Below are 13,885 nucleotides of genomic sequence, written 5' to 3'. Positions count from 1 at the left end.
TTATATTCTTTGCTCTTTTGATAATTGTACTTTTTAGTTTTTCAAATTAATATTTTTCCAAGTTGTCTCTTTAGCCCCTTGTGTAATCACCTGCATTCCTTTGCATTGTTTTCTCTTCCTTTATACCTTCATTTTTTCTCTTTCAATCTCTCTTTGTCTGTATTTTCAGAACACAGCTTTTCCCTGTTTAATTATCTGCTTTATGTCCTTTAACTCCTTTTCTCCCTCCCTCCCTCCTTCTCTCTCTTCTTTCTTTCTTTTTTGGTTTTATTTATTTAGCTAACTCCACACCTGATGTGGGGCTCGAACTTACAACCCAGAGATCAAGAGCCTTATGTTTGTTCCAACTGAGCCAGCCAGGCTCCCCGACTCCTTTTCAAATAAAGATATTTAACTTAGTATCCTTCCTAGGTTTCCAAATCTCTGTTAATTTTCTGAATTAACTGTGCTTTCAAGAAACTTTTAAAAATACATATTCCATAGCTTTTCTGTTCTTTATTATGAAAGCCTATTAGTATAGGCTTGGGTTAATAATATTTATTGAGTACCCACTGTTTATAGATGACTTTTTCTGCACAGGTGTGAAAATGATGCCTCCTATATTTGAAAAAATGTGTAGTTAAATGCCATTTAGTATGACTCTTGAAAATCAGCACTCTTTAGTGCTGATTTTCAAGGATAGTCTTTGAATTCTTTACCTCATGTGATTAGGGGTGTACCTCATCTTGTTCCATTACTTCTTTTAGATCTATATTTTGTCTTCATCTACTACCTTTATATAAATAAAGGAAAGAGCCGTCCTTTACAGATTTTTTATCATCCTTCTCTTTTTAATGCTTATATCCCATATTTTTAAAGCAGTATTTATTTTGTGTTTGTACAGGTTTGCAAGCTGAGAGTAGGGGTGGGGAGTGAGAAAGAATTAATTTATTTGTGATTGTCTTAATTTAGAAGCCTGAGATCTAGAATCTTAGAATTTCTTTGACTTCCTTACATTATACTTAGAGTTACCTGTAGGAATGTCTGATTGTGTTCTATAAATTATGACCTTGGGGCACCTGGGTGGCTCAGTCATTAAGCGTCTGCCTTTGGTTCAGGTCATGATCCCAGGGTCCTGGGATCAGGCCTCACGTTGGGCTCCCTACCCAGCGGGAAGCCTGTTTCTCCCTCTCCCACTTCCCCTGCTTGTGTTCCCTCTCTCACTGCTCTCTCTCTCTCTCTCTCTGTCAAATAAATAAATAAATCTTTTAGAAAAAATTATGGCCTTGTTTACAAGTTCATGGAGGCAAAGTAACTGTTTTATGTAAGGCAGGGGTATATGTATATTTTATTGGGTATGGGCAAATACTTAAGTCCCTTGTTTTTGCTTACCTATGTGAACTGCCAAGAAAAGTAATGTTGTTGGCAGCCTCACCAGCCAATAGATTAGAGAGAATTATTCTTGGAAATTTGATAGGATGACTTTCTACTTCCTACATTTAAGGAGTATTTTCTGCTTTAGCATGAAGAAATCAAATTGATGTCTCCTGTTCAAAGCTCTATAATAACTTTCTGGGTATTACTGTCATTGCTACCTTTGATTGAATTCCCTTGTTCATATTTGAACTTAATAGCATTTTTTGGATGGACTTTAGAATTGTGTTCACTCATGTACTCTAACTCACCATGAGTTTATAACTTAGCTATTTAGCTACATGCTTTTATCTAGACCTAATCAGTGGTGTTACTAAAATGTTTTCCACCTTTTTGGTGTAGTTATATATTTGAAATTTTACTTTGGACACACTTTGCTGTGTTAGACCCTAAACATCCTATAATTCATATTTTAAATTTAAAATATTGCATAGGCTTTAGCTCAGGCTTTAGTATCAGACCTAGCCTTCCTTTCTGCCTCTACTGTATTATTCATGGCTGTGCAACTTTGGGCAAATCACTTCTTTTCTGTAAGCTTCAATGCTGCCATCTATAAAATATGGATTATAACTACCTATGTTATAGGATGGTTATATTGATTAAATGTGATATTAACACATATAAATTTCTAACCATCGGCCAAAAAGTGATAAATAGTAGTGCGAATGAACTGCTTTTCTTGAACTCTGGCATTAACAGGTAAATTCCTGTACCAAATTCTTTAATACAATTTGGTCATTTTTATGGATATATTATCTACTGATACCATCTTTCTCTGGCTTTTGGGGGACTCTGCCCATGGGCAAATGCCTAATTGAATTTTGAGATTGTATTGATTCCATAGCAACATTAGTAACAGATTTATTAATTGGACACCAAAACATTGATGACGTAGTTTAGCATCATTCCTATTTAGGCCCATCTCTATTCTTTCATCTACATCTGTGTACCCCTAAAAGTATTGAACTGATCTTAGATTGACAATCTGAAGAGATCCTAGGGCATACATTCCTTTCTAAGCTTCCTTCAGTCAGGTCTTGCCTTGTTTTCATCTCATCCTGTTTTCTCTTCCCGTGATCTTATTATCCCAACCCATTCATATTATCTTCCCAATATAAATATTATAAAAAATTTCTTAAAGTTTGATAACTATATGGAAATGTCTTTGTAAATGTTATTTGTATAGGTCTTGCCTGTTATTTTAGATTGTATGTGCAAAGTAAACAAAGTAAACATTACCAGTGTTATGTGCACAAAAATTATGTATTTGTCAGTGACCTTTTTTCTGTATAGTTATAATTACCTTATTTCCTGAGTTATTTTTCAGAGAAACAACCAAAACACCTCCCATCACCCAATGCCCATGCCTCATATTTCCTCCTTTGTTTCTTTTTCATATAGTGATTCCATGAATAATTCTGTTCTTGTCTCAACTCCAGCCTGTAGGTCGTGTTCATTATATTTGTCTTGTCCAAGCACCAGATAATTCTGTGCTTTTTAATTATCTTTCTTTATTAATATCAGCAATGTCTTTAGTTCATTATTCTCAAATGGCAATAGAGAGCGTTAGAAGATGGTATCATAACTATCGGGGAATTTTAAATGAGCGCATGTATTTTCACTCTGGAAATTGTGACTCAGATTGAGGATATATGTGGACAAGTGTATTGTGGAAAAATCTCCCTGGATGATTCTGGTATCCAGTACCTCTTTCCACAGTCTCCCCATCCCATAAGCAGTTTATTTTTCATGATTTACACATTTTTTCTCATGGTCCTAAATTTCTTAAAAAGAGTATCTCCTTTTTCTTTCTTTTTTTTTTTTTTAAATGAAATAAGTTTATGTGGTTTTTTTTTTATAGATTTTTATTTATTTATTTGGCAGAAATCACAAGTAGGCAGAGAGAGAGGAGGAAGCAGGCTCCCCGCTGAGCAGAGAGCCCGATGCGGGGATCGATCCCAGGACCCTGGGATCATGACCTGAGCCGAAGGCAGAGGCTCCAACCCATTGAGCCACCCAGGTGCCCCAAGTATCTCCTTTTTCTAATTGACTACTATTTTGCCATTACCTAAAAATCCTAAAAACATTCCTAATACAGTACTTTGCTAATGAAACTAAGTCATAGATTAAGTGGTTTACCCAAATTAGCATAAACAGAGGGTTTGTATTTATGTATGTATATATGTATGTATGGATGGATGTATTTTTAAAGCTTTTATTTATTTGAGATAGAAAGAGCATGAGAGGGGAGAGGGTCAGGGAGAAGCAGACTCCCCCCTGAGCAGGTGGTCCGATGGGGGACTGGATCCTGGGACTCCAGGATCATGACCTGAGCTGAAGGCAGTTGGTTAACCAACTGAGCCACCCAGGTACCCTTTTCTGTTTTTTTTAAAGGTGGGGGGCACTTGGCTGGCTCAGTAGGTAGAGCATGACTCTTGATCTCAGGGCTGTGAGTTCAAGTCCCAATTTGGGTAAAAAAAAAAAAGGAAAGGTGGTTATTATTTTCATTTTTCAGAGCTTGGCCCATAGTCACTATTCAGTAATTTTCAGTGAAAGCTTGTTCAGAAACAATACTTGTTTCATAAAGATGAGAGGATTTAATGCTTTTTAGAATTATTATATAGAAGATTAAAAAGGATTTTTAAAATTGGCTATTCCCTCTTTCCCTGCTTTCTAATTTTCTAGAAAGGTGGTGGTTTATTTCTTCAGCATCTACAATTACTGTGTTTTCCATCTCCCTCCCAATTCAAATGTAAAAGCTCCCCTCTTAACCTTTCTTGTCTAGGAGTAGCTCCTCACCATTATTCAAACACTTTTCCGTTTCTTACAGACTTAACTCCAACTTTACTCTTATTATTTCTTGTGGCTAAGCATTACCAGGTGTTCAGTTAGGCTTTTGAAGGTCCATTTCTTTTGTCCTTTTTCATGCTTAGGGATATAGAAAGTAGGAAAGGGTAATTCTTTAAAAACTTTTTTTAATCACCTTCAAAATATAGAAGGAAAAAGAGTTGCCCAGAATTTTGTTTTCCTTTTTCCTGGTCTTACCTCAAAATACATCAAATGTGAATAAATTGAACTTTGTGTAATGTGATTAAGTCTTTAAAAATCAAGGCACTTAGGGGAGCCTGGGTGGCTCAGTTGGTTGAGCATCTGACTCTTGACTTCAATTCAGCTCAAGTCTTGGTTGTGGGATTGAGCCCCATATCAGGCTTCATGCTCAGTGCAGAGTCTGCTAGGGGTTCCCTCTTCCTCTGCCCCTTGCCCTTCTTTTGCACACATTCTCTCTCTTCCCCCAGTCTCTAAAATAAACTTTGAAAAATCTTATTAAAGTTTTTTTTAAAAGGCACTCATAAATAATATAAATAGAGCAATTCTATGTTAGGGAGCCAACATGATGAAAAGAACACCTAGACTGAGAACCAGGAATAATAAAATACTCATAATTCATGTTTTGAAGTGGTGTTATGTAATCCTCATGCCTGTAATAATCACCTACAATAGTCCCTTTTATAAAGGGCTGAGAAGGAGGAGTGCCTGGGTAGCACAGTCAGTTAAGTGTGTGACTCTTGGTTTCAGCTCAGGTCATGATCTCAGGGTCCTGGGTTGACCCCCAGGTTGGGCTCCATGCTCAGTGTAGAGTCTGCTTGAGACTATCTCTCTCTCTAAAATAAATTCAAAATATTTTTAATAAATAAGTAAATAAATAGATGAGAAAACTGAAATACAAAATTGTTACATTCTTTTTCCAAGTGTTAAGTATGGAATTGGAATTGGGATTTGAATTCAAGTACTGGATTTAACAGTAACAAAGCAACTGAAAGACAAAGTCATTTCATTTCTTTTTTTTTATAGGAATACACAAGTAATCTTCATGGTTAATTCCATTTTTAGTCCCTCCCACACTGTACAGAATATTCTAAAACTATACTTGGGACACCTGACCTGTCAGTGGAACTGGTGACTCTTCTTCTTCCTTTTTTTTTTTTTTTTTTTAAAAGACTTTATTTATTTGAGAGACAGAGCAAGCAAGGGGTGGGGCAAAGGGAGAGGACCAAGCAGACTACATGCAGAGTGCAGAGCCTGATGCGAGACTTGATCCTAGGACCTGGAGATCATGACTTGGGCTGAAGGCAGACGCTCGACCAACTGAACCACCCAGGCACCCCGAACCTGCGACTCTTGATCTTGTTGTGGATTCAAGCCCCATGTTGGGTGTAGAGATTACTTGAAAATAAAATCTTAAGAAACAAAAACAAAAAACCTACATACTTGTTAATACTAAAGAGAAACAAGTAGATTTTCTAAGACATGGATAGGCAGGAAATGCATATATGTAGACCTCGTTTCTGTTTACCTTAAATGTGATAGAGGCCCATTAAAAAGCAGGCCATGTATTCTGGTTCCTTTAAAGGTCCCTGTAAGAATTTGTCATTTAATAAACTTAATTGATAAATTTGTCATGAACTATAAGGCTTAGGAATGAAAGCATGAAGATATTACATGTACGTGGGAGATAGAGGATTTTATCCAGACTGTTGTGTTAGAAATGAAACAGCATTTATATAGGATCTGGTAAATGACTAACCATAAATTAATAGTATATTAATATGTGAATTAATAGTTTCCATTCTCTGTCAAAGAAACAAAAATTATTTGGAGTTGTAAAATGTAAATTTATCCACTCCTCTGTTGCTGTCACTAAACCCCCCAACCTTTTTTTTTTTTTTTTTTTCCATTTAAAGCAACAAAGGCCCTGAAATAGCTGAGGTGGGAGATTGTCCTTGTGTCAATAGACCTCTCTAAAGATCATTGTCCCCTTAGAAATGTGACAAAATGTTACACAAGCTTTTTTTTTTTCTCCAAAAGATTGATTTATTTGAGAGAGAGAGAGTCCTCACTCCAGTGAGTTGGGGGTTGGGGCAGAGGGAGAGAATCTTAAGCAGACTTGGGGCTAGATCTCAGGACCCATGACATTATGACCCACGAGATCATGACATGAGCCAAAACCAAGAGTTGGAGACTTAACCAACTGCATCACCCAGGCACCCCTTTACAAGCTCTTTTTTTTTTTTTTTTTTTGAAAGATTCTATTTATTTCTTTGAGAGAGAGAGGGAGTGCAGATACGAGCAGAGGGAGGGGCAGAGGGAGAAGCAGACTCTCCACTAAGCATGGAGCCCAGTTGAACCCACTGGGCTTGATCCCAGGACCTGAGATCAAGACCTGAGCCAAAGTCAGACACTTAACCAACTGAGCCACCCAGGCACCCCCCTACACAAGTACTTAATCACTGTTTAACCGTCTTAGTGGCTTGAGCAATACACACTAAGCCACCTTTCACCTGTGCTTGCTGTAAGACCTGATAGACTTGGTGCTTTTGAATGCCACAGTCTTAAGAGCTACCTTGGTAGGATGAGAGCTAAAACTGCTCTTAAAGCCTGACTGTCAGATATAAGCTTAATATAATTCCCAACAAAATGTTTGCATGAGAGAGACTGTCATTAGTTAGTCCTGAAAGACTGTTCATATCCTAATGAAAGGTAATTGTGATGGCCCTTTTGACATTACTGTGATTCAGGTTTATAGAGGATCCCATGAGGCCTAAAGCAGCGAACTCAGATTTTATAAGTTTGATCCTTTGTATATTGCTATTGGTGAGCTCTCTCCCATAAGTCTGCTTCTGAGGTTTAAAACTTAGGGGGCCCCTGGGTGGCTTGGTTGAGGGTCTGCCTTCGACTCAGGTCATGATCTTGGGGACCTGTGATTGAGCCCCTCATTGGGCTCCTTGCTGGGCAGGAGAGCCTGCTTCTCCCTCTGCCTCTGCCTGCTGCTCCCCCTACTTGTGCTCTCTTTCTCTCTGTCAAATGAATAAATAAAATCTTAAAAAAAAAAAACAACGTGAGAAGGGAACTAACATTATTGTTTTCAGTGGGTTTGTAATATGTATTAGGCAATTTTGCGTATGTTTTATTTAATCCTTGCAACAACTTTATGAGGTAGATACTATAGTCCTTGAGGAAACAGACTGAATATGTCCAAAATTAGGGTCTAAATTAAAATTTGAGTGTGATCCACTCCAAAGCTGCTACTCCTTGCATCAGATTCACTGCTTCTCTAGTCTTCTGTCCCTCCATCAGGCTTGACAGTGGGCTTCCCAAATCATAAGACTAATCTACTGTTTTGTTCTTTTATAGTCTTTCTGTTATATCACTGCTTTTGTCCAACTCAATTATGTACTTAGGCTTTCCTTGCCATAGGAGGTCACATTTGTTGAAAAAGTCAGAGTTTGTGCCTTGTGGGTCAGTTAGGAAAGAGATGTCAAAAAAAAAAAAGGAAAAAGAAAAGTCGGCGATAAAGACAGTATTTCCACAGGCTTTGGAAGAGACACCCAGTGTAACAAAAGCCTTGCAGTTCCAGGACATCACCCACTTAATTAATTTTGGAAGGGCAGTTTTCTATATCAGATTGCCAGTGTATTTTAAATATTAATCTGTTGAGGTATACTGAAATATGCCAACAGCACATATTTTTAAAGTGTACAGTTTGATTAGCTTTGGCATGTATATACCTGTGAAACCATCATCACAAGATAACATTTCATTTCTCCAAAAGTTTCCTAATGTAGAAGTTGATTTTTAACTTTTACAAATTTGTCCATGTAGCTGTACAAGTCTCAAGTGGCAAAAATGTTAAGACTGATTGCAGTCTTAGAGGAGTGAGCATAGAGGGATAAGTGGGGAGGCCTTTGAATGCTTTAAAAAACATCTTTTTTTAACCTGAAAGATTGAGAAAGAGTTCCTGGTACTTAGTAAAGCTATTCTTATTTTTCGGCATATAAGGTAGTTTTATCTTTATAATTTTCTTGTGAAATATTTTGATGCCTAATTAAAAATAGCCATAGAAAACCAAGTTGACCAAGGAGAAGGGAATATCTGAGGCAGTCATCTAGATAGAAGGTAAATAAAAACTTCAGCAAATTATGTATGGAATTAGAACAGAAGGTGGAGTCTTGGCAGATTTCTTAGTATCATGGGGAGATGTTAGGGCTTCCTGACCTGGGGAGGCGATGCCCTGGCAATTGTTTATCTTGGTCGCCATCTGTCTCTGCTAGGACTGTGGTAGGTTTGTGAGGAGAAGGGGAAAAAGACAATGTCTTCCACAGAGGCCGCTTGGTGACAAGTGTGAACAAGCCTGACTAGAGGTTCTTTAGAACCAGTATAGAACTACTAAATGAACTACACCCTCTGTGCCCAGGGGGCAGTCAATAAAAACCATCTAGGCGCTCCTGGGTGGCTCAGTAGTTTAAGCCTCTGGCTCTTGATTTCAGCTCAGGTCATGATATGGGGGTCGTGAGATGGAGCCTGTGTCTACTCTGTGCTGAGGATGGAGTCTGCTTGAGATTCTCTCTGTCTGCCCCATACCCACCTCGCCCCTCTGTGCATATGTTTGCATGAGCTCTCTCTAAACTAAATAATTTTTTTAAAAGAAAAAAACCTAGGGGCGCCAGAGTGGCTCAGTGGGTTAAGCCTCTGCCTTTGGCTCAGGTCATGATCTCAGAGTCCTGGGATCAAGTCCTGCATCGGGCTCTCTGCTTAGCAGGGAACCTGCTTCCTCCTCTCTCTCTCTCTCTCTCTCTCTCTCTCTCTGCTTGCCTCTCTGCTTACTTGTCATCTCTGTCAAATAAATAAAATCTTTAAAAAAAAAAAAAAGAAAAAACATCACCTTTAAAAAAAAAAAGGAAAGAAAAAGGAAGAAACTTAGAAAAATGCCTACATTATCAACTTTTTTAAAGAGAGCACATGAGGGCAGGGGGGTGGGGGTGCAGAGGGAGAGGGAGAAAGAATCTTAAGGAGGCTCCACACCTAGTGCAGCCCTGTGTGGGACTCAGTCTCACCACCCTGAGATCATGCCCTGAGCCAAAATGAGCAGTTGGAGGTTTAACCAACTAAGCCACCCAGGTGCCCCTACATTATCAACTTTTAAAGTGGTTCTTTCCCTCTTGTGTTTGAACACACAGGCTTTTAGAAAAAAACTCTCCCATCTTCTAACTCTGCCCTGTTATTCACATATTCCTCTCAAATACGGCAGATGAGATAGTGACAGTAATATGTCCGTTTTGTCACTATATTTGGTGGCCTCACAGGACTGAAACTTAGTTGCCATTTTCTTTTGCCTCATCTTCCAGTTCCTTATGTGTTGGTGGACTGTATTTAGACTGCTGACTTTTTTTTTTTTTTTTTTTAAGGCTGACTTTTTTTTTTTAAGATTTTATTTATTTCTCAGAGAGAGCGAGCACAAGCAGGGAGCGTGGCAGGTAGAGCAGGCAGAGCAGGCAGAGCGAGAAGCAAGCTTCCTCCTGAGCGAGGAAGCCTGACGCAGGGCTCGATCCCAGGACTCTGGGACCATGACCTAAGCTGAAGGCAGACACTTAACATAATGAGCCACCCGGGCATCCCTAGACCATTGGGTTCTTACTCCCTGTGATTCATGTTTGGCTTTTCACCCCTCTAATATTTGTCCTGTGCCCTCCCCCCCCCCATTCACCGTATCACTAACCCAGGAACCAAGCCCTCAGGGATCCCAGTTACTTCAGTCTGTCACTTATTGTATGTAACCCTGGACAAGTTCTTTCTCTCTGCTTCACTTTCCTCATGTGCAAAATGAGTGTTAATAGATTGACCATAAAGGGCTGTTGTGAGGATTAAATGTCAGTGTATTCGAAGTGCTCAGATCCGGAACTAGGAAGCACTCTTACATGTTTGCTTGTATGTTCAGACTTGTATGTTTGAGATTATTACTCTACAAGCTGCTTTTACCCTTTTCCTGATACACTTTTTCAGTTACCTGCCCATAATTTAGTTGAAGTATCTCACTGAACTTGAAGCAGTTAAAAACTAAGCAAAAAAGCTTCTAACCCTAAATTCTCTCACTCTCATTTCCGGTTTAGGTGATTCTTTCCTTTTTGTTTCCCATCATATAACCTATCATTTAGGTCTGATTGTCTCAGATCCATTTCTGTTGCTGTAGTCAGGCAATCATTTTGACTGATTTTTTATTCCAATCATTCTCCCTTTATGCAAATGGTAAAATAATCTCCAGGCTTTGTCTTGTTCACCTGGAACATTGCTTGGCATGTAACAGGCATTCAGTATTTGTTAGGTGAATGACTCATGTACTGTATCAGCCACCTGTAGTAGGACATCTAACCCCCCGAACCTTCTGTCAGGTTGTCACTATTGCTGTCAATCTAGTAGTTTCACATCATCGATTCTCTATTCATCTCAGCAAAACCACTTGCTATTTCCTATTTACCTTGTACTAATTCTTGTTCCCATGTTATTGCTATTTCTTGAGATGCCCTTTATTTCTATTCTGTGTCATGGCCAGAACACACTATTTCCACAGAATGACTCCTTTTTTGCTCTACCAGTGTTAGTCACTCATCTGTTGTGTAATGTCTCAGCATTTGGTTGATTTTCAGTGTATTAATTTGTACTTAAAATCTCTGGTGGGTATGCCATATCTGCTTACCTCAGTTAGAAGTTTCTGGGGATCAAGAAAAATGTTGTCTCTCTTGTAACCTTTCCTCCCCAGAGCTAGTGATGTGGCTTACACTCTTCCAGGTGTTTAGTAAATGTTTCTGCAGCAACTCTGTGGAATATGTGGAGTGGCCCTCATGAAGTCCCACAGAGGTTGTGTGTTTAGAGGTCACTATTAGCAGGGCAGTTTTGTCTTTACTAAAGAGATACGGGGCTAGTAGATGGTGGAGAATTGGGAGTATATTGTTCAAAAGAATCTGGGCCAACAGAGGAGTCATTCTGCTCTGAGTAGGTAATTCTGGGGTAATAGTCAACTGTGGGCTATATTGTAAACAAAGTTTGTTTTTATTGATAATTTATGATCCCAGATATTTAATTTGGGGAGAGAGTAACCCCTAAAAGTGTAGCTTAAAAATGTTACTAAATCCTATCTGACATCATGGTCTGGACTTTTCCTCTATTTAGGTATTCAGAGCATGTTTAGAACTCAAATTATAATTTGACAGAAGTGAGGAAAAGAGTAAATAAGCCAGAAAACTCCATGTTAAATAAAATGCAAGTTACCTTTTCCCAAAATATTAAAGTATGAGGGCCAAGCAATACGAAGTCTGGGTAGCTGATTTCCAGCATCACAGGCATGAGCACTTCCTGAGCTGGAGTAAGAAAATATGCCATCTACTGGCACCTCTTCCATGGAATTTTTATCCTCACCCATTTGAGATCTGAAAACTGAATTTCTAACTTGCTGGGCTGAAGGACAGAAGGGAACAGACTGCTTTCCAGGGAGGCGTGGCTAACTGATCTCAGGATCTTGAATGTGAGCCCCATATTGGTGGGTACAGTATACTTAAAAAAATAAATAAAATCTCTTCCTTTAGGGTATTATCTTAAAAAAAAAAAAAAGGAAGTAATGAATGAACTGGCAGATGATGACTGAAATTTTTTTTTTAGAAAGTTTTTTTTTTAGAAAGACTGCTTCAGGACCCAAAGTACCTATTAGATTGTATGTTTGTTTCAAGATTGACATACACTCATGTTGTAGCACACTCATAAAAGCTGCTCTGACATCTCTAGTTTTTCTAGAGAGGCTACAAATGTAAGCTTTCAGTCCAGACATCATTCTGCTTGCAGTTTGACTGCTTTTGTTTACAGTCCTGTTATTTTATATCTGTCATGGTACTGCAGGTGAAGAAGAATATGCAAACCTGGAAACCACTTTAGAGGTTTTCTGCCTCATTTTGCTAATTAAGAAGGGTATTTCAGGTTAAAAAGAATATCGCTCAAGGTTGCATAGCTGGTTAATAACAAGGCTGGGAGTTTCATCTTGGTCTACAAATTTCAGAGATAATGGTTTAGAATGGTGCTTCTCTAAAAGAAAGTTTTTCTAGAAGAACATTGCCAGAATGTCGCTCTTGTACTTATCAGGCTGACCATACTATCAGTGGGTCAGTGGGATATCTACCTGAGGTGTTTTCTTAATGGAGGTGATGGTCTTTAGTGAACTCTGCACGTTCTCTTTCCTGGTTCTCCTGGTGGCCAGCCCATCTGGAAGACACTAGTTGGGGTCAGACACTTGTGTAGGTTTCTTTGTCTCAGGACTAAGCTATATAAATAGTGAAGTTAGTACAACTGACTATACCCCTATTTATAAATAGCATTGGTACTTCAGCATGACGCTTGCTTGTTAGGGTACTACTGGTGATCACAACTGTGCTTAAAGTATATCTGTTTCTGCAATGTCCTAGCATTTGGATTAATTAGTGAATAGCACAGAGGCTGTACGGTATCTTTAAACACAGAGGAAAGGGGAGAGTCGTGTGTTATGCTTGGTGACTGAATTCTGACCCCAACCCATCTTATGTAATTTAGAAGACAGACGGATCGAGTCCATGCTGGACTGGTGACTGTTCCAGTCTCATTTTGGGTGCTTTGTATTTTCAGCCTATTGATAGTGACAACAAAGATCAGCTCATTAACTCATTGGTTCATTGATAATATTTCTCATTGTCCCAACCCTATATACTCATTATATATGAGTGTTTTGAATATGGTAGATGTTTTTATTTTTTATCAATCAGCTGACATTAATGTTCCAGGTTGAGCAAAGGACGTGATATGAACAACCTTGTAAGAAAGCATTCATTAAGTGTGCTTTCAAGCTTCCTAAGGAAAGTCCTGGGGATTATAATGCAGTTTATGCTTTATAAAAAAACAAAGCAGGGACGCCTGGGTGGCTCAGTTGGTTGGACAACTGCCTTCGGCCCAGGTCATGATCCCGGAGTCCCAGGATTGAGTCCCGCATCGGGCTCCCAGCTCCGCGGGGAGTCTGCTTCTCTCTCTGCCCTTCTCCTCATTCATGCTCTCTCTCACTGTCTCTCTCTCAAATAAATAAATAAAATCTTTAAAAAATAATAAATAAATAAATAAATAAACAAAGCAACAACAACAAAAAAACTCAACAGCCATTAATACCTTCTTTTAAGCCATGAATGCTTTTTACTTTTCCCTGAGCTATCTGGTTATAAACTTCATACCCCTTTCATTCTTCCTTTTTAACCCATGGCTTCTCTGTAACAGATTGACTAATTGAGGTTAAATACAACCCCTCAGTCATTTCTGTGGTGATTGTGCTAATGAGATTCATCTATGAGCCAGAAGCCAGAGGAGCTGGTAGGCTTGTCATCTACAGTTTGTGGTCCTTTTGGACGAAGGACTTTTGGCCAAGTGTGTAAGAAGTCGAGGCACTAAGGAAACTGCTCTGGAACACTGTGTTGTGGTGAATTGAGCTAGGGATCTGTTTTTTGTGGTGGTTGTTAAAGTTACTGACTCATTTCTTTAAAAAAATATCCCAATGCAATTTGAATATCCCTTAATTTGTGCAAGCATTAATAATATTAGTAAATTTGAATTTTTTTGTGCTTTCTTTTTATCATTT

General features: G+C 38.6%; 1 protein-coding gene across 3 annotated transcripts in view; it reads left to right on the top strand.

The window, feature by feature from the left end:
* UBTD2 (ubiquitin domain containing 2) overlaps positions 1-13,885 on the top strand; it is a 59,080-nt gene that overhangs the window by 44,339 nt on the left and 856 nt on the right. The gene's annotated exons all lie outside the window — the stretch shown is intronic.

The sequence above is a fragment of the Lontra canadensis genome, unplaced genomic scaffold, assembly GCF_010015895.1.
Source record: "Lontra canadensis isolate GAN:19392208 unplaced genomic scaffold, GSC_riverotter_1.0 scaffold5, whole genome shotgun sequence".
Taxonomy (NCBI): Eukaryota; Metazoa; Chordata; class Mammalia; order Carnivora; family Mustelidae; genus Lontra; species Lontra canadensis.
The sequence above is the reverse complement of the archived record's forward strand: the minus strand, read 5'-3'. Positions and strand labels throughout refer to the sequence as shown.